The 27,059-nt window shown below is 44.4% G+C and overlaps 1 pseudogene; it reads left to right on the top strand.

The window, feature by feature from the left end:
- Window positions 1-5,409: 5,409 nt before the first annotated feature.
- Window positions 5,410-6,383, top strand: LOC137837445 (chlorophyll a-b binding protein, chloroplastic-like; annotated as a pseudogene).
- The last annotated feature ends 20,676 nt before the right edge of the window (window positions 6,384-27,059 follow it).

Below are 27,059 nucleotides of genomic sequence, written 5' to 3'. Positions count from 1 at the left end.
TGGTGGATCCATCATGATTCCGCAACTTGATTGAACCTATCCCAGCTGTCTTACATGGATTATCATTACCCATGTAAACAACCCCGCCATCAAGTTCTTGAAATTCAAAGAACCATTCCCGAATGGGACACATATGATAGGTACAACCTGAATCCAATATCCACTCATCTGGATACGATGATGCTGAAAGCGAGACAATTAAAGAGATATCTGATTCCACATCACTTTTGCATTCTGCAACATTTGCATCTTGCGGAGCCTTCCCTTTCTTCTGCAGTTTTGGACAGTCTTTCTTCCAGTGTCCTTTCTCATGACAGAAAGCACACTCATCTTTGGCAACGGCTCGACCTTTAGACTTAGACCTCCCTCTTCTCCCCTTTGTCTGGCTTTGTTGACGACCTCTTACCACCAACGCTTCTTCTGAAGTCATTGATTTGGTTTTCATCTTATCCTGCTTTCTCAATTCATGACTATATAAAGCAGAACAAACAACATCTAATGACGCATTCTCCTTCCTGTGAAGGAGCGTAGTCTCCAAATGTTCAAATTCATCAGGAAGAGATGATAACAACATCAAAGCCAAATCTTCATCCTCAAACTTCACATCTAAATTCAATAGGTCTGCTACTAATTGATTAAACATAGTGTTGTGTGCATTCATAGTAGTACCTTGTTGGTAGTCAAATCGGAACAACCTGTTCTTCATCAGGAGCTTATTCTAACCACTCTTCTTCAGAAACTTGTCCTCCAATGCCTTCCACAGTTTGTGTGCAGAAGTCTCGTTTTTTACAGCATACTTCTGCTCTCTGGACAGGCAGGATCGAATAATTCTGCATGCCAATCAGTTGATGATGCTCCAGTCTTTCTCCTCTAGCTCTTTTGGTTTCTCTCCTTCAATAGCAATATCAAGACCCTGCTGAAAAAAGAGAGTCCAAGACCTCTCCATGCCACATGCCAAAATGTCCAGTGCCATTAAATATTTCCACTGCCAATTTCAAAGTGGACACCGGGAACCTCGACCATGATGACGAGGAGCCCGACACTCTGGATACATCCTTCGTTTCTTCTTCTTGATTTGCCATTACAAACTCAAAATATAGTATTCAATATTACAAATAATTTCAAACAACCCAAGGGCGAACCTTCGGCTCTTGATACCACTTGTTGGGAAAAACAGGTAATTTCCCCACTAAAACAGAACACTAACAGAGCTACCCGACAAATAATATTGAATACTATAACAAAAGAGAAAAAAACATAATACTAATAAATAGAGCGGAATAATAAAAGAGATAAAGAGGAAAAACACACCAGAAAATTGTTAACGGAGTTCGACCAATTTAGCTTAATCTCCGAGCACAACTGAAACAATCCGCTTTTATTATTATAGGAGAAGATATTACAAATTGGGATATCTAACAGCTTAGGAGGAGAGTTTAATTTATAACCCTCAAACCTCCTTCCCAAACAATGAACCCACCGATGTGGGACTTGGGATTAAGCCAAAATCAACAAGATTTTAGTTTCTATATTTAGTTTACATTTTAAAAACATTTCCGGTAAACAATGTTTTTATCTGGTAATGGTTTTCGTTTTCAAGTTTCTGATAAAAACATTTTTATCAAAGAAATAAGAGTCTAACCTTCCACAAATTAAAATAAAAGATGTTTTCTTATTAAAGCATTTAATATGCAATAAATTAAATTTTTTTAATCAAATTAATTTCTTGATTCATTGCTTTTTTCTATATAAAAAATTTCTCTTACTAAATGATCCTTAATTCATTATTTGTTGTTTCAATTTAATTATTGGGACAGAACACCGTAAAAAGAGTTAATCGTTTTTTTTATTTGATCTCTTGAAACTCCAAATATCCATGTCAACATACTATGATAAACTCTATCTTCATTCACACTTTCACCCTCTAAACCATCACCATGCTTTAACTCCCTCTTGTCCCTCCTTCCCACACTATGTTTGTACCACAAAACTATATTCAACCTCACATAATTAAATAACTATTTTCCTCATTTAAAATTTATTCTTTCATTTTTAATTAAATTTTAAAAAATTTTGTTTACCTATAAAAAATATTAAATTTATTTTATTGTTCCACTCTCACCCACTACGAAGCAAAAAAAAAAACCCCCTTCCAAAATTCGGCAACCATGAAATTCATTTTGAGTGCAGTTTTAGACACCAAAATTGAAAAATGGATGTCAATATTTTGATCACTTACTGGACCACACTCATACGTTATGCTCTGCTCCAAAATTGAATATAAAAAAATTAAGTAAAAAGAGTTCCAACAAATCGCTTCCTAAAACCAAATTTTGAAAGTATTTTTGTCTCTCAAAACGTAAAATACACATGACAATTTGACTTCCTAAATAGAAGAGATGACTTTGAATCCCGCAAAGCCTACTCTACTCATCCTCTTTGCACCAACACACACTCAAGCCAGAATCACACTGACTTTACAAGATTTTACAAACACGTTTACAATATCATAATACAATTACAAAAAACTAAGTAAGGGTAGAAAACACCTGGAGTTACAGAAAACCAGAAGCCCTATGACCAGCTCTTGCACCACAATAAAGCTTAAAAGCAATCTTTCTAATCTTGGAAAACTTCTTTCACAAATAGATTGTAATCTCTCTTTTTTATCTCAAATCGGAGTGTAAAACTTATGTATAAAACATTTGAAAGAAGGATATATTTATACCATTTGAAACCTAGTCGTTTAAGGCAACATAACATAGTCAAATCAGTTTTGATCTCATTTAAAACAGTTGCAACAGGTTTTCAAAAAACTGTTAGCACAACACTCATTTAACCGGTTGAAACCACGATTTAATCGGTTGAATGGGTCAGTAGTTACAAAACCAATTCAAAAAACCAGTTTCAAAACCTCATTGCCAACTAAGTGACAAACAACCGATTGTCTCGACAATTCAACCGGTTGTTTTCCCTTTGCATGGAAAAACACTTTGTTTCTTTTAAATTTGATTGATCAAGCTTTGTGTAGGAAACAAGGACTGATCTAAACAAAGATTCTAAACACCCTAATCTAAACCCAAACCAAGAAAGCAACACAACTTCAGGCTTCATGTGGATTTGACACATCTAAGCTCCCATATTCAACATTAATATCCATAAGTGTCTGTATTTTAATATGAAATATTACTGAAATCTAGCACTTATCAAAACACGAGTTAACCTATTGATTTTAAACTTATATATCTTCAAGACTTCATCAAACACATAGGTTGGATCCCTAATCAGACGTCCAATAGAACTAACGTCAATTGGTCACATGAACCTTAGTTCCACACTGGAGAGTATATGGAATGGTACATGACCAATTCAATATATTTATTGTCAGTTCCGCAACTACTAAATAATCCACACACACAACAAAAATTACTACCAGAACCCACATTCCTACATTTAAATTTTTATTTAATTTAGCTTTAGCATTATTATTTATTTTTTTAATTTTAGTTCCATACAACGGTTTTTGTTCTCGTCAACAAATCTACGTATGGTTCTGGAGGTGGTTCCTGGATCAACCTTTCAACTCTACTTCTTCGAGGTGCTTGGAAATCACAATGAGAGCTTCACCTGTTGATAAGAATCTGACGATCATGTCAATGAGAGCATTAAAATATGAGTGTAGTGTGTATATTGTATGAAATAATTCTTATCTTTGTTTGGGCTTTCAAGTCTCTTTTATAACACTCGTAGATCCTTCTTTAGGAGTAAATAGCAACCTCGTCATATGTTAATATATTTCTCCTAATTTCATGGATGTTGATCTACAAAGTATCGTCTCTGATTGTTTATATTTGTTGAACTTATATGATAAATAGATTTAATTAACTGATTTTGTTGTGTTTCTATTTCTTGTTGTTTTAAAGTCTTTAATGTATTTGACATCTTTCAAGGTCGACCTCTTTAAGGACCATCAAACCTGCTTTTATTTGGATCGATCTCTGTCTATTGGGCCTGAGTTAAGTGAACTAAAAAGTCACATTTTAAGTGATCGAGTCATGACCCAATCACGACCAAACGATACAATTTTTTTCCTAAATTTTTATAAATCTAACTTTAGCTTTAACATTATATTCAACTTTATCTTATTACAATTTTTAAAATTTTATGTTAATTTGGTGTTTTCAATAATAATAACATTATTATTTATTTTTCAATAACTACATTAATAGTTTTTATTTTTTATTTTCTTCATTCTCACAATTTTTTTTTTTGAAACTAAATCATTTTAATTTATTATTTATTTTATAAAAACTCATTTCTTTCTTTAATATATATATTTTTACTTTTTTTAAGTCTGCAATGTAAAATCATTTAAAAAAAAGACAAATTCTAGGAAGACTTTCATGCTGAAAAAAAAAATTCTAAATACCAAATCTTCACCATTACACACGGAAAGTTTATATTAACGTTCTTTCAGGATATTTATATTATTTTTTTACTAAGATAAAAAAAACTGGATAATTATTCTATGCTGATAATCATAAATTTAATTGATTGAAAAATGTTATTAAATAATTCATCGAGATGATTATTCTTGTCAAATAACAGAAAATTATGTAAAAATAATATAATACATAGTTTTAAAATAAAGTAAAATGATATTCTTATTTTAGTTTCTAATATTATAAAATTATGATATTATATTTATTTATTAGCAATTTGTATATTTATATTTATTAAAATTAGTTTCATCACTTGAATCATTAAATATGTGATAGACGGTATATTTTACTACTTTTTTTATGAACATAAAATAGTGAAGAATGTTAACTTTGGCGTAAATGTAAGAAGCACAGGAGAAATACTCCATTGGCAGATGCAGCACTGAAGCAAATCAGAGGCCTATCTCTCACAAACTACTTTTCTCAAATTATATAATATAAACATTAATCAGTGTAGTTATTCATTGGTTTGGTTTGAAGAAATTGGTTGTTTTATTTAGTTGAGAGAGACAAAAATGACCATATTCTCATTTTGTATATGTTTCTTAAAAAAATGGAAATACTGTAATTTAATTTGATGCCAACCAAAGAGGATGAAACAAAAGATTTAGCAAAAGCTTGTCCCACTATGCTCATCTATTTATGAATTTACGTATCCGGAAATCACAAATGGCAATGTCTTATTTGGTGTAAGAAGTATTTATTGATATGTTTGTAGATATCTGATCCCTCTTTGTCAGGAAGCAAACCACAATCCAAAAGTATAAAGGAAGTACGAAAACAAACATGTGGACATAAAGGATCCTTCAAATCCAAACCAATAGAAAATGAGGTATAGATCTCGTAAAGATAACAACCCATTCATCTTCAAGGTATATAATAGGAACACATGCATCAACAAATCATTCATTCATTTACCAAAACTTTTAATTCTTTTATTTATTCTGCAAGACAAACATTACAATGGCTGCTTCCACAATGGCTCTCTCTTCACCGTCACTGGCAGGCCAAGCGATCAAGCTTTCTCCTGCCACCCCCGACCTCTCCGGTGGAAGGATTTCCATGAGGAAGACGGCCTCCAAGTCGGTTTCTTCTGGAAGCCCATGGTACGGCCCAGATCGTGTCAAGTACTTGGGCCCATTCTCCGGTGAGGCCCCTTCCTACCTCACTGGCCAATTCCCAGGTGACTACGGCTGGGACACTGCTGGCCTTTCTGCTGACCCAGAGACTTTTGCCAAAAACCGTGAACTGGAAGTCATCCACTCCAGATGGGCTATGTTGGGAGCTTTGGGTTGTGTGTTCCCAGAACTCTTGGCCCGCAACGGTGTGAAGTTCGGAGAGGCCGTGTGGTTCAAGGCTGGGTCTCAGATATTCAGTGAGGGTGGGCTTGACTACTTGGGCAACCCAAGCTTAGTCCATGCACAGAGCATCCTTGCCATCTGGGCCACACAGGTTATCTTGATGGGTGCAGTGGAGGGTTATCGCATTGCTGGTGGGCCTTTGGGTGAGGTGACTGACCCAATCTACCCGGGTGGGAGCTTCGACCCATTGGGTCTTGCTGATGACCCAGAGGCTTTTGCTGAGTTGAAGGTTAAAGAGTTGAAGAATGGGAGATTGGCCATGTTCTCCATGTTTGGTTTCTTCGTTCAGGCCATTGTCACTGGAAAGGGACCTTTGGAGAACCTTGCAGATCACCTTGCTTGCTGACCCAGTCAACAACAATGCCTGGGCCTACGCCACCAACTTCGTTCCTGGAAAGTGATCATAACTGTAATGACACAATGAGACACACCAACATTGAATATATATATCAACAATGTGAATTATATATCTTTATGTTAAAAACATTAATGGAAGGAATGTTGCACTATCATCATAAAACGTGTCTTAAATTTCCTATACCGATTAAATATAAGTTTAAATAATAGTATATAAATGAGTTCAAACATCATTTTACAATTTTACAATTTGTTTTCTACCTACGGTTATAGTTTCTATTATAAAATTCATTTATATCTCATGATAACCATTCAATGTTTTTTCTATTATAAAATTCATTTATATCTCATGATAACCATTCAATGTTTTTTTTAATGGTTTGAGTCCAACAACTCAGTAAGAGGACATACTAAACTATATTTTAGTACTAAATTATATTCTAGTACTTGTTAAGAATTTATCATCATTTTTGTGCTCGTATTGACTTAAGCATCAGAGAGTCTTTTGCAGGTGGACCACCCTCTCTCATCGGAGACCAACTGAAAGCTCGTTTCCTGAGGAACACACCGTCCTCATCGAGATATCCTCTGAGTCCATTTTTGTTTTAGGGATTGAGTTTCATCATTCTCACTCTTTTGTATTTTGATTAATCAGGATAATATGATGTTATGTGATTAATATTGATGTCTGTATAAAAATCATTTATATCGATTCCTCGCATATAAAATTATTAAGATGTTTCCTAAATATCGATTCCTTGCATATTTATAGAAACAACTTAGAATCAAGATCACATGTTGATAGCAATTAATATTTCAAGTCTATTCCTAACACTCAAATATGTTAAGTATTGTACCGCCCTGGTAGTCGGAAGTGATGACGTGGCATCCAGCTACAGTATAGGCATGTTGACAAGACGCCAGGTTGGCAGAAGGGAAGGAAGTCGGGGGACTCGTGTAGTCGCCAGTTATTAAGTTGGCGTGCTCCGATCTCCAGCATACCAGAACCGGTGATCACCGGGTTAAAGATGAAGTCGCCAGATGTAAACTCAGGCGACCAAGTGATTGGAGATCGCCGGAGCAAGCACATCGCCGAAGATGAAGGTGGTGCAGATTATGAAGGCGGCCAGCGAGACCACAGGGAAGGTGTACGAAGGCACCCTAACTCGCCAGTTCTAGTAGAGATCGCACTCCCAAGTTAGCTATGCACTGGGCAGCACCATGCATAAGTAACTTAGCCAAAGGAGAGTCGGAAGCAGCGCCCAAGTCAAGGAGGCTCCAGATGATGGCACGTGTACGACTGGATGCGTGCCACGTGTCCAGCTGCGTAACTGCCAGGAGAGAGAAAGTGACTAGGTATTTAAGGGTTTCTCAACGAACTTTCGAGGTACGCACGTTCAGATTGTATTCTTTACGCTTGCGAGTTCTTTAGCATACTGTGAGAGAGAACATTGCACGGTTCCTTGAGAGTTCTTGAGTGTTATTGCTCTTAGTATTTGGTGGTTCAGTCACTGACTTGGGCGTTGGAGTGCAATCGGCCGCAGCGGCGCCGCTCTGTTCTTTTGCAGGTTCTTGAGGTGGATCGTGACGAAGGACGGAGGTAGAAGCGATGCACACGTCGATCCATTGACGAGGCAAGTTCCAACGTTCTGGTCAACAGGCAGGATCATCAGGCGCCCACCGTGGGGCCGTGTAAAACCTGTTCCCATCCGCAGCGTGAGTTCTTGGAGGTTTTCGTAGTTTTCTGCGTGGTTGTGTGCTGGTGCAACCACTGTTCGCTGTTCGTTTGAGATTTGTTCGGTGATTTCGCGTTTTCCACCGTTCGCTTGGGTTTTTGTTCGGTGAAGAGAGATTTCCTGCTGTTTACGCGAGATTTGTTCGGTGAAGTTTAAGTTCTTTGGTTCGTTTGGTTTTTCGTGGGAGAAGCGGTGGTTTCTGGTGGAGTTGCAGGTTTCTTTGGAGGTTTTGCGGTGTTCTTGAGTTTTCTTGCGGAGTTTGGCGCAGTTTTTACCGATTGATCGCTGAATCAATCGTAGCTGAAGTAAGTGTTGTTCGCTGCATTCTGTGATTCGTCAAGTTTCATGAGAAAAATGAGAAGCAATCGTTCAAGTCCAGTTGCGCCCGTCGCTGCTGAAGGCGCCGCCGCCATGACCATGGCGCAGATGGCAGAGATTATGCGCTCGTTGCAGGCGACTGTGGAAGCCTCGCACATAGAACAGGCGAGAATGCATGAGGACCTGGCCGCCTCTCGGGCCAGGAATGACGAGCTTAGCAAGGTGATTGAGGAGCTGCGTCAAGCTCTTCAGGAGCAGCAAGGGCGTCCTATTGCTGAAGAGGTCGCGCCGTCGTCGCCACCTCGTGTTTTTCCTATGCCCTTCGCTCAGGCGATTACTGACACGCCTATTCCTACGAGTGTGGTTCCTGTTAAGGCTGTTTTTACCGGCGTGGAGGATCCTGAAGCTCATCTCACCACGTTCCATACGCAGATGATGCTGTCAGTAGGATCAGACGCCGTATACTGCAAGATGTTCGTGAGCACACTCCAGGGAACGACGTTGGAGTGGTTTGTGAGCCTGCCTAACGGTCACATAACCAATTTCCAACAGTTCTCGAAGATTTTCGTCGAGCAGTACATCGTGAATAAGGCACCGCCCAGGGTGTCTTACGATTTGTTTGATATAAGGCAGTACCAGGGAGAGTCCCTCAGGGACTACCTGAATCGCTTTGGGGCACAGATGGTCAGATCGCCGGCCAAAGATGAGGAAATGCTGGTATATGCATTTAAGAAGGGCGTGCTGCCAGGACCATTCTGCGAGGCACTGATCAGGGCTCACCCCGCCACGTTCGCTGAGGTTAGGCGACTTGCGGTGGCCCACATCGCCGATGAGAGCGAAGTCGCCGAGAAGAGAGGAAGCGTGGCTCCCGCTAGGCCACGCGCCCAGACCAGGATCCAGCCACAGAGGGTGCTGGAGACAGCGGCGGCCAGAAGGGATCAGAGGACTCGCCATCCTTATGATCCAAGGAAGAACAAGGGCAGAAGCCAAGGGCGCCAGCAACCAGCACGCCGGGAATACAATCGCCCGCCTAAGCACAAGTTTGTCATGGGATTGGCAGACCTGATCGCCATTCCCAATATATCTGCTAGGTTGAAAGCGCCAGAGAAGGTGGGCGACAAGGTGCTGGGACCAAAGCTAGATGCCTGGTGTGAGTTTCACCAAGGCTTTGGCCACACCGTGGATTCGTGTTTAGCTTTAGGATACCAACTCGACGATCTGGTAAAGAGCGGGTTCCTAAATGACTATTTGCTGGATAGAAGGACGGGGGGCGCGTCGAGCTCCCAACCGGCAGGTGGAGAAGCCCAGCAGCACGAGATGCCTACGCACGGGGAAATCCACACCATTGCGGGAGGTTTCTCAGGTGGTGGATGCACCGCATCACAGAGGAAGAGGTACGCGAGGTCTGTGATGATGGTAGATATGTTTGAAGACCACTCGCCGGAAGTGGACATTACCTTCACCAAGCAGGATCTTCGAGACGTTGTGCCTCATGACAACGATCCCATAGTAATCTCGTTGATCACAGCGGGAAGAAAGGTCCACAGGGTGCTGGTGGACCAAGGAAGCTCGGCAGACGTGATGTTCTGGCTGACTTTCACGCAGCTGGACTTGCCCCTTGACCAGGTGAGGCCCTATGGAGGGTGTTTGTATGGTTTCGCTGGTGACCAGGTGGAGGTCAGGGGGTACATAGAGTTAAGGACCACATTTACAGATGAGGCGGGTTCGAGAACGGAGAAAATGAAATACCTTGTTGTAAACGCTCATTCAGCATACAACATCCTGTTGGGAAGACCCACGCTCAACAGGATAGGCGCCATACCGTCGACTCGGCACATGAAGGTGAAGTTGCCGTCTATGGAGGGGGTGGTGATCACCATCAAATCCGATCAGAAAGAAGCAAAGAAGTGCTATGAGAATAGCCTGAAAAACAAAAGATCGGTGAGTTACGTAACAACCACCCCGCTTCCCGGTGTGAAGCCCAGATCGACGGTGATAGAGGAGACCACCGGAAGAGACGTGGAGATGGTGGATGCTGATCCGGGAAAGGGGAACGCTGGTCTGGAGGAAGAAGAGGCAAGGAATCGCCCTGAGGAAGCGAGAGAACTGGGAATCGCCAGGGCGGTGATCGCCAGAGAGACCAGACCAAAACCTGTCGAGCAGTGGCTCGAGAGAGAGATCGGGGGAAAAATCTTCAAGCTGGGAAGATCCCTGGAGGTCAAGCTCCAGGACCAGATCGCCAAGGTGATAGAACGGCATCTGGATGCGTTTGCATGGTCCGCTTCGGACATGCTCGGGATCGACCCCGACTTCTTGTGCCATCATCTGGCGATGGACAACTTGGTGAGACCGGTGCGACAAAGAAGAAGAAAGTTCAACGAAGAGAGGAGGCAGGCGATTAGGGACGAAACACAGAAACTCCTCGCTGCAGGCCACATCAGGGAAGTTCAGTACCCTGAATGGCTGGCCAATGTCGTGCTGGTGAAGAAGAGTAATGGGAAATGGCGCATGTGCGTCGATTTCACTGATCTGAACAAGGCTTGCCCAAAGGATTCATATCCTTTACCAAGCATAGACGCCCTGGTGGATAGTGCTGCAGGGTGTAAGTTGTCGAGCTTCCTGGATGCTTTCTCGGGGTATAATCAGATCAAGATGCATCCCATGGATGAAGAGAAGACTGCATTCATGACTGAGAGGTCGTGCTATTGCTACAAGGTGATGCCGTTTGGGCTGAAGAACGCGGGGGCCACGTACTAGAGGTTGATGGATCGAGTACTTGCACCGATGCTGGGAAGGAACGTGCAAGCGTACGTCGATGACATGGTCGTGACCTCGCCAGAGAAAAGCAAGCACGTTGCAGACTTGGAGGAATTGTTCACGACGATCGCCAAGTTCAGGCTGAAGCTGAATCCAGAGAAATGTATCTTTGGCGTGGAGGCTCGAAAATTCCTGGGATTCCTCTTGACTGAAAGAGGAATAGAGGCCAACCCGGACAAGTGTGCCGCCATCTTGGCGATGAGAAGCCCGGCCACTGTGAAGGAAGTGCAACAGTTAACAGGTCGGATGGCAGCCCTGTCTCGCTTCGTGTCAGCTAGCGGAGAAAAGGGACATCCCTACTTCCAGTGCTTAAGGCGTAATAACAAGTTTTCTTGGACGAAGGAGTGCGAGGAAGCCTTCGTCAAGTTGAAGGAATATCTGGCGAGCCCGCCGGTTTTGTGCAAACCGCTGGTGGGAACCCCTCTCAGGTTGTATTTTGCTGTAACTGAGAGGGCGGTGAGTGCGGTGCTCGTCCAGGATCAAGATCAGGCTCAAAAGCCTATTTATTTTGTTAGTAAGGTGTTGCAGGGCCCAGAAACGAGATATCAGGCCCTGGAGAAGGCTGCGCTGGCTGTGGTGTTTTCAGCGAGGAGGTTGTGCCACTATTTCCATAGCTTCACAATTTTGGTGATGACCGACTAGCCCATCCAGAAGGTCTTGAAGAAGCCCGACGTTGCGGGAAGGATGGTGAAGTGGGTAGTAGAGCTGTCAGAGTTTGATATTAAGTATGAGCCCCGAGGTCCGATTAAGGGGCAAATCTTTGCAGATTTCGTGGTCGAGCTCTCATCTGAGGCGACACGAGTTGAAGGGGACGATTTCCGTTGGGTGCTCTCGGTGGATGGATCGTTGAACCAGCAGGGCAGCGGTGCTGGAGTCATTTTGGAAGGACCCAACGGCGTGCTGATCGAACAGTCTTTGAGGTTTGCCTTCAAAGCCAGCAACAATCAAGCAGAATATGAGGCGCTGATCGCCAGGATTTTGCTGGCCAAAGAGATGGGAGCTAGGGTGTTGATGGCTAAGAGTGACTCGCTGCTAGTCACAGGGCAAGTAACAGGCGAGTTCCAGGCTAAAGATCCACAAATGGCGGCTTACTTGGAGTATGTGCGGGAATTGAAGAGTTCCTTTGCCTCCTTTGAAGTGGTGCATGTGCCCAGAGAGCAGAATGCCCGAGCTGACTTGCTAGCCAAGCTCGCCAGTTCAGGCAAGGGGGGTAGGCAGAGGACGGTGATTCAAGAAACTCTGAAGACGCCGAGGGCCTTTGTGGCAGATCACCTGGTTCTTCAGATAAGCAGGTCGACGGAAAAAGCGGCAAGAAGTCACAGGTCTTTGACGCAAGAAACGTTGAGATCGCCGAGAATCAGAGCGTGTCGGGGAGAGAGGGTGAACATGACGCAGGTCTGCGCTACTCGTGAGCCAGACACCTGGATAACACAGTACAAGCGGTGCCTGGCAGATGGCCTTCTCCCGCTGGATCCGACAGAGGCTAGGAAGGTAAAGAAAAATTCTAGCAAGTACACATTGATTGACGGCGATCTGTACAGGTTTGGGTTCACTCACCCACTCCTGGAATGTGTACATGGCGAGAAGTGCACGAGAATCATGGCAGAGCTCCACGAAGGAATATGCGGAAGCCACGTCGGGGGTCGAGCTCTGGCCGCGAGGACTCTCCGTGCAGGTTACTACTGGCCAACAGTGAGAGAAGATTGTAAGAGATATGCACAGAGTTGCAAGCAATGCCAACAGCACGCCGATTGGCACAAGGCGCCTCCCGAGGAGTTGAAGTCGATCTACAGCCCTTGGCCGTTTCATACTTGGGGAATCGACATTCTGGGACCATTCCCACTGGCGATCAGGCAGATGAAGTACTTGGTGGTGGCGATTGAGTATTTCACCAAGTGGATCGAAGCAGAACCAGTGGCCCAGATCACCGCACACAAGATCGAAGGTTTCGTATGGAAGAACATTGTGTGCCGGTTTGGTGTGCCCAAGCGCCTGGTGTCGGACAATGGGACTCAGTTTGCAAGCCACCTGTTGAAGAAGCTGTGCAAAGGGGTGGGAATTCAACAAGTGTTTGCATCCGTCGAGCACCCTCAGACAAATGGCCAAGTAGAGTCAGCTAATTGGGTGTTGCTGAGAGGGTTGAAGAGAAGGCTAGAGAAAGCCAAAGGAAGCTGGGCTGAGGAGGTACCCCGTATAGTCTGGGCGTACCACACCACTGAGCAGTCAGGAACCCATGAGACCCCGTTCAGCTTGGTCTATGGATGCGACGCAATGATTCCAGTGGAGATCCAGGAGAGCTCGCCGAGATTCCAGAACTTCGTAGAGGAAGACTTGAATGAGGAAAGAAGGTTGAACCTGGATCTACTGGATGAGGTCAGGGAAGAGGCGAGATTGAAGGCTGAAGCGGTGAAGAGAAGGATTGAACGAAGATATAACTCGAAGGTGATGCCGAGACAGTTCAGAGAAGGCGACTTGGTGATGAGGAAAGCCCACCAGTACGAGATGGAGAATAAACTGTCGCCCAAGTGGACGGGACCGTTCAGAATAACCGAGGCGCTCGGGAACGGCGCCTACCGCTTAGAGACATTGGAAGGAGGGGCGATTCCTCGCACTTGGAACGCCACGCACCTAAAGTTATATTACAGTTGAGAACTTTGTAAGTAAAGATAAACACGAAGTTACATTACAATGTCTCTGTTAAAACAGTTTGAAGGGGGCGCTCTTTTTTCCCTAAGGAGGGTTTTTAACGAGGCTACCCAATAAAGAGAAGTTTTCAAAAGTTCAAGTTGTTTCAGATTGCATGCCTGTTGTTTTCAGAAAGTTTTGAAGAAAGACCTTGTCGCTTATACGTGACTTAAGGCAAGTTAAAGATATATTGCATGCTTTCTAAAAGGTTTTAAGTCCTCATCGTCTTTCGGCGATCGGAGGCACCAGTTAAAAGACCTCAACGCCCTCGCGCATTCTGAGGCGAGATAAAGACCTCCTCGCCGTCGAGCGAGTGCAGGCGAGGAAGAGCGAAAAGTCCTCAGTGTTTCTGGGGGCGAGAAGATGTAACCCCTGGGGCAATGTAGAGGCACCAGTGAAAAGTCCTCAGTGTTTCTGGGGGCGAGAAGATGTAACCCCTGGGGCAATGTAGAGGCACCAGTGAAAAGTCCTCAGTGTTTCTGGGGGCGAGAAGATGTAACCCCTGGGGCAATGTAGAGGCACCAGTGAAAAGTCCTCAGTGTTTCTGGGGGCGAGAAGATGTAACCCCCGGGGCAATGTAGAGGCAAGTTAAAGACCTTCTCGCCTATGAGCGAGTTCAGGCAAGTTAAAGACCTTCTCGCCTATGAGCGAGTTCAGGCGAGTTAAAGACCTTCTCGCCTATGAGCGAGTTCAGGCGAGTTAAAGATCTTCTCGCCTATGAGCGAGTTCAGGCAAGATAAAATCCTTCTCGTCTCGAACTAGTTCAGGTATGGTGTAGAGGGCGGAAGAAGTTTGGAAGGTGGCTAAGGTAGGTTCGAAGAGAACGCCTAGCCACCCGGTCTCTTGTTCTGAAGCTCAAGGAGGTAGAGAAGGATCCGAAAGGCGCCTCTACCCCCAGATAAAAGAGCAATGGCCAAGGCAGGAAGCCAGAAAGAAGCTAATGTCGCCAAGTAAGTCTTTGGCGACCAGAAAAAGTTCAAGCAGTGGCGAGAAAGTTAAAGACCCGCTTTTGATGAAGCAGATCGGGTGAAGCGATGTTTTAAGCCAGTAGTTGAAGTTAAAGTTCGTGCAGATCGGGTGAAGCGATGTTTTAAGCCAGTAGTTGAAGTTAAAGTTCGTCGTTTGAAGAATGGTTTTACGCTGAAGTTCATTACATTGAGATTACAAGTTGTTAAAGTAGGTTGTTATTTGAAGTCGAAGTGGTTCGAAGCAGTTAAGTATATGATAGTTAATTTCTTGAAGCAAACTGTGCAAGGAAAGTTAAAGCAGCTAAAGAAGTCACAAGAAGAAATGCAAAGGTCTTGACATTAAGTAAATATCAGTTCGGGCACATAAACAGAAAAAGAAAAAAGTTCATTACAAAATACAAAGAGAAAGCATAAAGGTAGTGGATGGAGGAAATTGATCAGTCTTCAGCGGGAACCACCTTCCCATCCACCACCTCGTTGTTCAGGGACACCATGCTAAGATCAAGATCGGGGAACAAGCAGGCGAACTGTTCCCGTGCAGCCTCGAATCCAGCAGCCAGAATTGGGGCAGAACTCAGATTAAGTTCTTCAATCTGCTTCTTGAGTTCTTCAGTTTGTTCCTTCAGCCCCTTGTTCTGCTGCTCCAGCTCTTCAGCTTGCTTCTTGAGTTCTTCAATGGTTTCTTGAGCTTGAAGAAGGTCTTCAACAACCTTCTTGGATTCTGCCTGCACCTGGCCCAATTCAGTAGCAATTTTCCCCTTCTCTGTGTTGGCTTCAGCAAGTTTAGCCATGGTGTCGTCCCTTTCTTTTTCCACCTTTCCCAGGAAGATCTCCCAATCGGCTGACCTTTGCTCCAGTTTCTTCACCTTGCCGGCGTCAGTTTTTATTAAGGCCTCCAGGTCAGCCACTTTGACGCGATAAGGTACAATCTTGCTCTCCAGCTCAATCTTCTCTTGAGCCAGAAGCTGCACCTTATGGCGTAGATCAGTGGCCTCCTTGCGCGCCAACCGGAGCTCGGTGCTCATCGCATCTTCTACTCGGGAGTGTTCAATCTCCGCGAGTGTCAGATTGAAGGACAACTTCTCCACCTCAACCCTCATAGTGCTATTCTCAGTTTGAAGGTTGAAGAGGTCATCCTAGAGCTTCCTGGTGGAGCTCTCCACAGCTCTAGATATAATGGTGGGGAAGTCCTCTGCCATCATCTTCAGTTTGGCCGAGAAAGGCTCCTACATCCTTGTGACCTCGAGAGAGAGGCTTGCTGGTGGAGGCACCGGGTGGGCTTGTTGTTGACTCTCGCCGCCACCTTCTTTAGTTGGTTGCTCAGCAGGTGCTTCTTGGCGTGGTGGCGACGTCGGGGATTCAGTAATCAGAATTGGAGAGTTATGGGCAACCTCATCCCCGACTGGAGCAACGTCTGCGGCTGAGGCATTTGAAGGAGGACCCCCTCCAGCTGATACATACGGCGTGGAGGCGCTCGGGGGGTCCTCCATGAAGTTTGGCTCGGAGGCCTCAACCGCAGGTGGCGCAAACGCCAATGGAATTGCTTGGACTGGTGAGGCAGGAGCTGGCGGAGGAGGCAATGTTGGAGGTGGAGCAGGCGTGGATGGCGGTGTTGATGTTGGAAGAGGGGGTGGAGCAGGTGGTGAAGAAGGTGCCACCCTCTTCCTCTTCGTGACGAGGCCATCTTCAGTTGCCTCGTCGTCTTCCTCCTCCTCCTCGTGGACTACTTGGGGGGCTTTCCTCTTGGGTCTCCTGAGGACAAGCTTTTGGCGTTGGTTGGCGGGTTGGACATCGGGAGGAGTTGGGCCTTTTGGTGGCGATCTGCCCTGAGCAGCGGCGATCTCCACCACAGAGTTTGGCACGGTTTGGGAACCCGATGCCAACCCGTGGGTTCGAGCGAGCTTCCTCAGTTCAGTGAGCTTGCCCTGGCCCAACATATTATCTGCATAGAGCGAAAGTGCATGGTTAGCTCGGAGAGAAAATAAATGCATAAGGCAGTATGCAGCAAAGCAGATAAATGGTGCAGAAAATAAAACCAAAGTCTTGCGCACAACGCACAAGACGCCCAGAAATAGTTAACAGAGGTAATGTTAGAATAAAGACTTAGACGTTCTGACCTATGCGAATTTCGAGTTGGTCCTCGAAGAATTCGAAGCAGATGAGCGTGGTGGTGAGGAAGGTGATGTTGGCATCTGCCACGCTCTTCCAGAAAAAGCAGAGGTCTCTGTCCAAGGCACCCATGCTATCAGGGCTTCTTGGCCTCCTGAAGCTACTCTTGGACTCTTTGTTCCCCTTGTTTACCCAATACAAGGGGAAACCATCGAGCAGAGAGGCGTCCTTCTCGTTGGGGCGCACCTGGACGAATTTACCTTTCCAGTCTTTGTAGGATTGCTGGAAGATAGAGAGGATCGACCTCCCAGCAATCCCATTCAAGCTTACCCACAGGCGATCTCCTGGGTGCTTGGCTTCGAACAGAAATAAGAAGACATCCACTGATGCTGGCAACCCCAGATGGTCGCACATGACCTGGAACGCCCGCACGAACGCCCAGCTGTTGGGATGGAGCTGGGCGGCGGCAATGTTGAGCTCGGTAAGAAGCTCCCTCTCAAAGCGAGTGAAGGGAAACCTAAGTTTCACCTTCTTGAACAGGGTTGTGTAAACGAAGCAGAAGGGTCCACCGTTATTCCCCTTGTCGTCGGCGCAAACTGGCAGGTCGGGGGGGCAAGGCAGCACTGTCATCTTTTCGTCGTGCTCCTTATGGAATGATTGGTGAGGCTCATCCCCTTTCTTTAGTCGCAGAACTGCCCCCGCAGAATTTACAGAAGACGTTTCCCTCAACAAAGTCGAGGTGGCCCAGGGGTACAGTTTTTTGAAGTCTGGGGAGGGAACAGAGGCTCCTCCGGCAACGGGTGGAGTGGCCTGAGCCAAGTTGGGGCGAGAGGGTGCAGGCCTCTCAGCCTGAGAAGATGAAGCGCCACGTACTCGCGGTGGGTCGTGTGCTTGTGAAGAGGGGTTTCGTGATGAAGGAGTAGGATTTGGGGTGATCTTTGAGCGAGTCATTGCGGAAGCTGCAGAGGAAAAAGAAAAGGAAAAATGATCAGGGTTCGCAGAGGCTGACTCGATCATGAGAAAGGGGTGAAAAACGAACGAACGTAGGTTCGTTGTGACGCTGACGGAGCCCTAAGTTACGAGAAAGGAAAAATGGAGAAAACAACCCACAACGTATGCACCAGACACTTAAAGGATGATGCGAATGGGTCAAAATGCAGGAAAAACCAGCAGAAGAAGGAAAGGAAGTACCTTTTTATGATCGGAAGAGTGATGAAGGAAGTTGGTGATTCGGGAAGTTGAAGAACGTTGAGAGCTTTTTTGCAGAAGAGAGTTGGAGCGTCTGAGAATACGAAGAAAGTGATGGAACAGTGGAGCGAAATGGGTTTAAGGGTTTTTCGAAATGGGTTCGAGAAGCGCAAACGTTAACTGAAGGTAACCGTTGATGAAGACACGTGTCGAACGATGGGGAAATGTTTGGTGGAGCGTCAGAGGAGCAAGAAGTACAACCGCTTGGAATTCTGCGCCAGTGCCACGTAGATGACGTGACTCCTTTAGTCTTTTCGCTGGACAAGTCTTCGCTTAAGACTGGGGGGCTTGTGTACCGCTACAGTATAGGCGTGTTGACAAGGAAGGTGTACGAAGGCACCCTAACTCGCCAGTTCTAGTAGAGATCGCGCTCCCAAGTTAGCTATGCACTGGGCAGCACCATGCATAAGTAACTTAGCCAAAGGAGAGTCAGAAGCAGCGCCCAAGTCAAGGAGGCTCCAGATGATGGCACGTGTACGACTGGATGCGTGCCACGTGTCCAGCTGCGTAACTGCCAGGAGAGAGAAAGTGACTAGGTATTTAAGGGTTTCTCAACGAACTTTCGAGGTACGCACGTTCAGATTGTATTCTTTACGCTTGCGAGTTCTTGAGCATACTGTGAGAGAGAACATTGCACGGTTCCTTGAGAGTTCTTGAGTGTTATTGCTCTTAGTATTTGGTGGTTCAGTCACTGACTTGGGCGTTGGAGTGCGATCGGCCGCAGCGGCGCCGCTCTGTTCTTTTGCAGGTTCTTGAGGTGGATCGTGACGAAAGACGGAGGTAGAAGCGGTGCACACGTCGATCCATTGACGAGGCAAGTTCCAACGTTCTGGTCAACAGGCAGGATCAAGTATTATTGTTTAGGTCAGAACCATAAAAATACTTTCCAGTCAAATTTATGATTCTAGATCAAGAATTAGAAGCAAAACAATAATACCAATAATCAACCGAGAACAAAATATTATGCTTAGATATCACCTCAATACATAAGAGTTTGAACAGATTGCTCTTAATCCCAAAGGGTAGAATTAGCCACACATCTTCTAACACCTTTTATTCTCCCAATTGGATTACAAGTCACTCAATGGTGTTTTTCTCTCAATCTTGCACACTAGGGTTGTGCCTCAAGCTCCCTATTTAACCTAATTTGATTGGGCATAAGTGACTTCTCGCTTGGGCGATTGAAACATAAAAAGGCCCAACGTTATTGGTGTTATCTCGCTGAAGTGAGATTTTACTCGCTTGACCGAGATCCACTAGTGGCATCTTGGATTTTTGCGAATTTGGGCAGCTTTGGTGAGTGTTGATGTATTCCAACTTTCATTTTTTAGCTTTGTATATTTTCCTTTTTCCCAATTATGTCCATTCTTTCCTAGAATCCTAAATTAACACAAATTTGGGAATAAATTGTTCTTATTCAAATTAAAATCACAAAATATGTAAAAAGGTATAATTTCACAAATTAGTGGTTATTTTATACTTATTTTATCGATTAATACTCAAAAGTGCCTATATTTTAATATGAAATATTATTGAAATTTGGCACATTCAGTCCCCCTGAATACAATAGGAACTTCTCAAAAATTACGAAGGACAACAATTGGAAAGCAACTCTTAAAAGAGTAAGAACCCAGAATAATGAAAACTCCAAAATTAAAAGAGAAAGAATGAAGAAGAGAGAAGGAGAAAAAGAAGAGAGAACGTGAATTGTGTCTTATGTTCTGGAGCAAGGGAATGTTGCACATATTTATAGAAAGGAGAAAACCAAAACTGTCGCAGCTTCAAAACCATGGGCTTGGCCTTCGGAATCGGAGAGACCGCTGTATAATGAGGAAGACCTGTGGGAAAGGAGGAGCCCGCCATCCGAGACTTCTGCAATGTTCTGCAACCTTCCACAACGTTCTTCATCAAAACGGGAACCACCCTTGAAAGAAGGAAAGTTGTGCGTCAAGTGCGACTTACTCTCTCCCCATTCTCCTTCATCTTCCACGGACGTGGAGTTAGGGTTTGCAACCATTTTTTGCAATACTCAGCTCACAACATATATTTATATAAATCCATCGTAAATATTATGTTTGAGTATAACATTTTCAAATTAGCTTTTCTTTTCTTTGTTTCCTTGACACCTTTTGGATGTGTAAGGATGCTTGTAGAGCTTGAAGAACAAGAGCAACACTTTGTGGTTTCTTGAACTCAAGTTACTTGTTCACTATCAAGGAGTGAGGAAAGAGGTAGAGAGCAATTAGAACCTTGAAATTGGAATAATCACCGCTCAACTCATACTCATTTACAAGCAAGAATTACAAGTTCAAGAACACCTACTAGGCTACACTTTTTTTTCTTTGATATTGTGTCACGAAAATTTGTTGTATAATTTTACTTTTCTTGCATTGCTTACTTTTGATCTTGGAAAAATGCTTCAAAGACAATCTCAGTGAGATACATTGTAATAATCACCGTTCTTAGTTTGGAAGTGTATTAACCTTACGTAATTAAATAATTATTTTCCTTTCATTTAAAATTTATTTTCTCCATTTGCAATTAATTTTTTTAAAATATTGTTTACCTAAAAAAATTAAAAATTTATTTTATTATTCCAGTCTCACCCATTACGAAGCTAAAAAAAGAACCCCATCCCAAATTTCGGCCACCATAAAAAAATCATTTTGGTCAAGTTTTAGACACCAAAATTGAAACATGGATGTCAAAATTATTATCACTTAGTGGACCACCCTCATGTTATGTTTTACTTCACAGTAGAAAATAAAATAATAATATAAAAACTCTCAACAAATTGTCCCTACAATTGAATTTCGAAAAAAAAAATTGTCGTGTATATTCACATATATATTTAACTAACGTATGCCTTATAATATATGTTCCTACCAGTTGATTCGATAGCCTTCGCACGTCTACGACGATCACACACCCAATTCTACTGTGTGATGGGACGTGAACAGTGCACCGAAGTGACGCTTCTCTGTGCCCGTTTTAATCTGTGCACACGTGTCTTGATCAACAGCCAAGACTTAACGCCTCTTGCGCTTGTTTCTTTACGTTAACGCCTCTTGTCTTTCGATTGTGCTGCTTGATAATTGTCTGGGACTGTTTAAATTCATGCATTTTAGGTTTTCTCTGGTTTTTTCTCTGTTCCTTTGTTTTCTGGGTTTCTTCGAGTGTCGGGTTTTTTTGGTTTTGCTACGTTACGCCATCGCCTTCTTCTAAACCTTCATTTTCTTCTTTTCTTTTCTTGATTTTTAGCTTTCTTTGAGATGGCTTGAACGAAAACCACATCCAACCCTCCTCCCAACGTTGATTACAAAGCCCTGTACCCTTGGGCTTCCGCTGAACTCCTCGCCGAAACCTCCACTCTCAACTCCAGCGAGGACGTGAGGAAACACCAGGACAGGGAGCCCGAGTGTAAAGGACGAGTGTTTGGGAGGGAGAGTGACGCGTACGTCTCGGTTTGTCCCTGTGCGAAGGGCGAACCCGTGTGCGCTGACGACCGCACAAATGAAGGAGAACCCTTCTTCTTCCTTTACTCTACCGTTTCTAAACGGATCAAACTTCGTCTCCCATTCACTGGCTTCGAGAGGGCGTTGCTAACGGAGATCAACATGGCCCCCGCCCAACTGCATCCGAACAACTGGGTCTTCATGAGGGCGTTCGCTATACTGTGCAACCACTTTGGGCACCCTCCTTCCGTCGATGTCTTCCTTCATTTCTTTGAAGCTAAGAGCCCCGGGAAGAACCTTTGGGTGAGCTTTAGTGGCGTGGCAGGGAGGGTCCTCCTCACGCTCTTTCAACAATCCTATAAGGGCTTCAAAGAGAAGTTCTTTAGGGTGTGTTGTACCGAGCACGACCCCACCCTACTGGACGGGTTCCCCTTTATTGGGTGAGGAAATTGAAGCTTAAAAAGCCCAAAACACTCGAGGAACTGGCCCCTCCTAATCGCGAAGTGTGCCAGGTTCTCGCAAGTCTAGGGGCAATGTTCAACACTACCCAACTGATCAAACATGAGTTCAGCCCCTCAAACCTCAAAGGCTATACCGGTTCGTCTCTACTACCCTTTTCACTTCACTGTGTTTTCCTGTTACCCTTCTATTATGCTTGAGTGTTCTTCTTTTTCATACTTATGTATTTGCTGACCTCTTGTGTTCTAATAATCACTTCTTTCTCATGTCTTCTTATCCAGGTGTAGGCATGGTACTTAATGAAGAGAAAAGGGCAAGGCTTGCAGATGCGCTTGCCCGCCGCCAAGGGGCGCTTAGTGGTACGGGTCCCTCAGATCCTTCCGCTCCTATCGGCTCTACCCAAGCCGCGCCTACTCCAACCCCTTATGCTCCCATCGCCACCATTCCCCTCGCCACTGCCCGAGCCTCGCCCACGCCGACTTGATGTGATTCCAATAACATGATAGAGATATTATATGAACATGTTATGGATTCAACAAGAGTTGGAATATGATTAGGCACTTTTTAAGAATTGGATCAATGTTCTTAACATTCAAGAACTCACCAAAACTCAAGTAACCAAGCCAAACTCACTTAGAAACCCATAATATGGCATATGAACCGATTAAAACACAAAAGAACACAAATGAACCGATTAAAACACAAGGAAACTCAATTAAAATCACAAGAAGAACTACCGAATAGAAACACAAAACAAGCAATTTCTACCGATTGAAATGGATAGAAACATCAAAGACATGTTTTAGGATTTGTTTTGGAGTGAAAATGGATGAAGAAGATGAAAATAAATAGGAAACTTATGTGGTTGGAGCCCTTGGAGATGTGCACGCCACTTGAAGGATGAAAGGCTTCAAGATGAGTGTAGATGCCGCCACTTGAGGTTCCAAGAATGCACTCAAGATAAGACTAGAAGAGGAGAAGACACAAGTCTCTCTCAATCACTTACCAATTTGGGAGAGGTTCTTTACTCAAAATATCAATTCTATTATTTCAAGGACTCAAACCCTCCTTTTATAGGAGAAAGGACCGGTCATGAATTACAAAGAAGCTTACAAGAGATGCTTTCCAAGGTTGCCTATAACTCTTCCACTTCTAGCGCCTAAAATGGAGAGTGAAGGGGCACCTTCTAGATTTTTCCTAAAAACTAATGCCTATAGTTGCTATACAAAAGAGGTGTCTTTAAGGTTTCCCTCTTTAGCATATCCTAAAGCTATTCCATATTTTTTACAAATTTATACAAAAGAAACTATAAAGAGAGATATTAATTAGAGCCCATTCTTGAATGCTTGTAGTCTTCTTTTGGCTTTAGGCTTGGTCTTCTCTTTATTTAATTCTTCTTTAATTTTTTAGAAGACTAGAAGGAATAACTTTAAATGTTTCGGTGGATGGCCTCTTCCTCCATTAGTAAAATCCTCTCTAACTTCATATCTATCATGCTCCCCGAGTTGGAGAGAATTCGTCCATGAATTCTGAATCCCTGCATATAACAAAGTCAGTTTACTATAAAGATTAACAGTGGAATAAGAGAAAGGCAAACATGACTTAGAATGTGTAAGCAGTGGGAATTCTGAAAAGGAGGTCCTATAGACAGACCAAGTTGGAAAAAATTGTTTGGGAATGATGACATTTTTTGGAAAAAGTCCTCTTAAATGGTGAAAACTATTAGGAGGTATGAAAAAATCATCCCTAACATTCTTTAACCAAGTTGGTGTTGAAATAGGAACCTTGGGTAATGAAAAAGATAAAGAAGAAGAATACCTTTGAGATTCAACTTGAGGCATAGCACGAGTCAACATAATTGATTTAGTGGATAAAGTGGTGTGACTCGGTTTAGTACTTACTTCTTTTGCTTTCTCATTTTCTCTTTTACTTTTCATTTTTATTTGGTCCTCATGAACCTCCTTGGGAGAGATGGGTTTTAAGATAACCTTGCGCCCTTTGAAGGAAAAAGACATCGTATTGGATAGGCCATCATGTAAAATATGTCTATCATATTGCCAAGGCCTTCCTAAAACAAGATGAGTTGTGATCCGATCGGTCATCGGTAGTCGATGACGTCAGCATCAGAGAACCACGTGGACCACTCGCAGGGTGACACGTGGACCAGGTGGCAGAGAGGTAGGGGGACGATCGCCAAGAGAGGTGATCGGTGGTCAGTAACCAAGTTACCACCGACAGATCAGGCGGCAGAGAGGTCGGGGGATAGATCACCCAGAATGGTGATCGGTGATCAGTAGCCAAGTGACCACCAGCAGACCAGTTCCCAGACTCGCGCTTGGAGGCAGAGCGCGAGTAGCGAATAAACACTGATCAGTCATCGGGGTGTTGTCATCGGGGTCTCGTGTTACACGCAGTTAAACTGGGACTAAGGTTCCCAGCGAGAGCGTTACGCATGGACCTCGCATGAGCACACCTCAAGGAATCATGCACGAGAGTGGCCTGAGGGAACTAGTAAGCCAGTCGGTGATCGGTGATTCCCTCAACCCATTACGTGCGTGTCATCCTGAAGGGTAAGTCGCCTACGCAGAGAGTAACGTTTGGTGAGTGCGCCTAGACCAGCCACACCCGACGTTCTCCTAAGAGTATGCAATTTACCCAGATAAGAGAAGCATCCTAAGTTACTCCGCAAGGGCGTAACTTAGGCAGACAAAGAGAGGCGCTAGAGCCCTTCCAGTAAGTGACACGTGTGTGGTTAGATGTGAGTTGCAGGCCTCCACGTGTCATCATCTGAGAGGGGTGCGGTCCAGACAAAAGAGCACTCCGTACCGCTAAAGGTACAGACAGGCGCAGCCAAGCGCAGACATGCGCAGACTCTCACGCTCCCCATTGCTGATTCTGAAGGTACGCTTTCTCTGAAAAGCATGACAGGGTTCTGACACATGCCAGAAAAGCATAACAGAATTCTGTTATGCCCAGAAGCAGGGAAAGAGAGATAAAAGGCAGAATCAGAGTGAGAGTGGGAGAGAGAAAAAAAGGGATACGAAAAACAGAGTGCAAGTTTTTCTCACACACACATTACTAGTTTCCAGTTTCTGGTGGTTCTGTTGAACTAACTTGATCGTCGGAGTGCAAACGGCCGCTAGAGGAGCCGTCTGTGTATTTTGCAATCACTTACCAATTTGGGAGAGGTTCTTTACTCAAAATATCAATTCTATTATTTCAAGGACTCAAACCCTCCTTTTATAGGAGAAAGGACCGGTCATGAATTACAAAGAAGCTTACAAGAGAAGCTTTCCAAGGTTGCCTATAACTCTTCCACTTCTAGCGCCTAAAATGGAGAGTGAAGGGGCACCTTCTAGATTTTTCCTAAAAACTAATGCCTATAGGTGCTATAAAAATGATGTGTCTTTAAGGTTTCCTTCTCTAGCACATTCTAAATCTATTCTATATTTTTTACAAATTTATACAAAAGAAACTATAAAGAGAGATATTAATTGGAGCCCATTCTTGAATGCTTGTAGTCTTCTTTTGGCTTTAGGCTTGGTCCTCTCTTTATTTAATTCTTCTTTAATTTTTGAGAAGACTACAAGGAAGAACTTTAATGTTTGGGTGGATGGCCTCTTCCTCCATTAGTAAAATCCTCTCTAACTTCATATCTATCACGACCCCTCTTGGGAGGAAAAAGAGCGTGGTGGCGATTGAATCTGATGAAGACGAGGACACCGCGGAAGGGCCCGTCTTCAAAAGGCGAAGGGGAGTGGTGGCGATGACCTCACACTCTACCACCATAGGCCTCCCTAAGTCATTCAGGGACCATCCGCCAAGCGCTTCTTCCCCCCACGGCCTCCTTGCGCTCGAAGGCGGTGGTGAGAGCGCCCCTAGAAATGAGCAAGTTCCACCCGCCTCCGAGTTGTCCGCTGTCCTTCAGCATGCCATCAAAAGCTTCCAAAGAGGGGCAACGGAGGACTTGGACGAGGATGTGATAAGGGAAAGCATGGGCCTCAGTCTAGGTGAATTTCTTGTCCAAACAAATGCCCTCACAAGCAAGACTGAGGTGAGGACCAATGAGCAACTGGCCCTGGTGAAAGCAAAGGTTAAGGAAGACCTGGAAAAAGACTAAGGAAGACCTGACCCTGGTGGAGGAGAAGAAGAAGGATGAGCTTGCCCAACAGGCTCGGGTCTTTGCCACTCGCGAAACTGCACTCCTGCAAGAACTGAGCAGTCTCTGCTAGTCTGGAAAGGACGTCAAGGGTCAAGAGTATACCTATCTTGAGTTAAGAGTCTTGCCTTTGCGCACCAGGGTGGTGGAGCTGGAAGAGGAGGCCGAAGTGACCAAGGCCAAGATGGCCAAACTTGAGGAGAGGGCCACCAATCAAGAGGTGCAACTTGGCCGGGTGGAGGGTGAACTGACCCAACAAGCTGAAGCCTTCAAGAAAACTGAGGCAGAACTCATCGAAGACGTTGCCGATGCCTACCCGACAGGGTTCGAGGACGCCCTTGCTCTGGTTGCCTGCGTGCATCCTGAGATGGACACCTCACCCTTCGCGACGTCGAATCGTGTCGTAGATGGGCAAGTTGTGCCTAGGGCCCCTCCTGCTTAACTTGTGTCGCTGATGAACAATATCTTTGTAATAAATTATCCATTTGCCTTTAACTGCTTTGACTGTTTAACTGCTTGAGCTGTTTTCTGGATCTTGACCTGTTGAATGCTACTTTTCTATCTCGCCTTAACTTGCATTCTTCGTCTTTGATCATTAACTGTCGCGCCTCGTGCTAACACCTTTGACGAACGCTTGAACCTTAGGCAACACGCTTACCTACCCCCGACCTACCGTACTCTCTTCGTTAGGCAGCGGGGGTGTGCATACTAACCTATAACTGAACCCACCCCCATACCCAAAGCAGAGGGAACTCCTGGTGGTCGCTCTAAGAACCTGCTTCATAAGGCGTGGAAGAGAGAGACCTCCTAACTCACTTCACTCCTATCTTACTGAGTAAGGAGATGCTTTACTGATGTCGTTGGCGAGCCGTGTCCCTCGCGCTG

This window comes from Phaseolus vulgaris, chromosome 4, assembly GCF_000499845.2.
Source record: "Phaseolus vulgaris cultivar G19833 chromosome 4, P. vulgaris v2.0, whole genome shotgun sequence".
Taxonomy (NCBI): Eukaryota; Viridiplantae; Streptophyta; class Magnoliopsida; order Fabales; family Fabaceae; genus Phaseolus; species Phaseolus vulgaris.
Note: the sequence above shows the minus strand (reverse complement) of the source record. Positions and strands in the feature narration are given on the sequence as shown.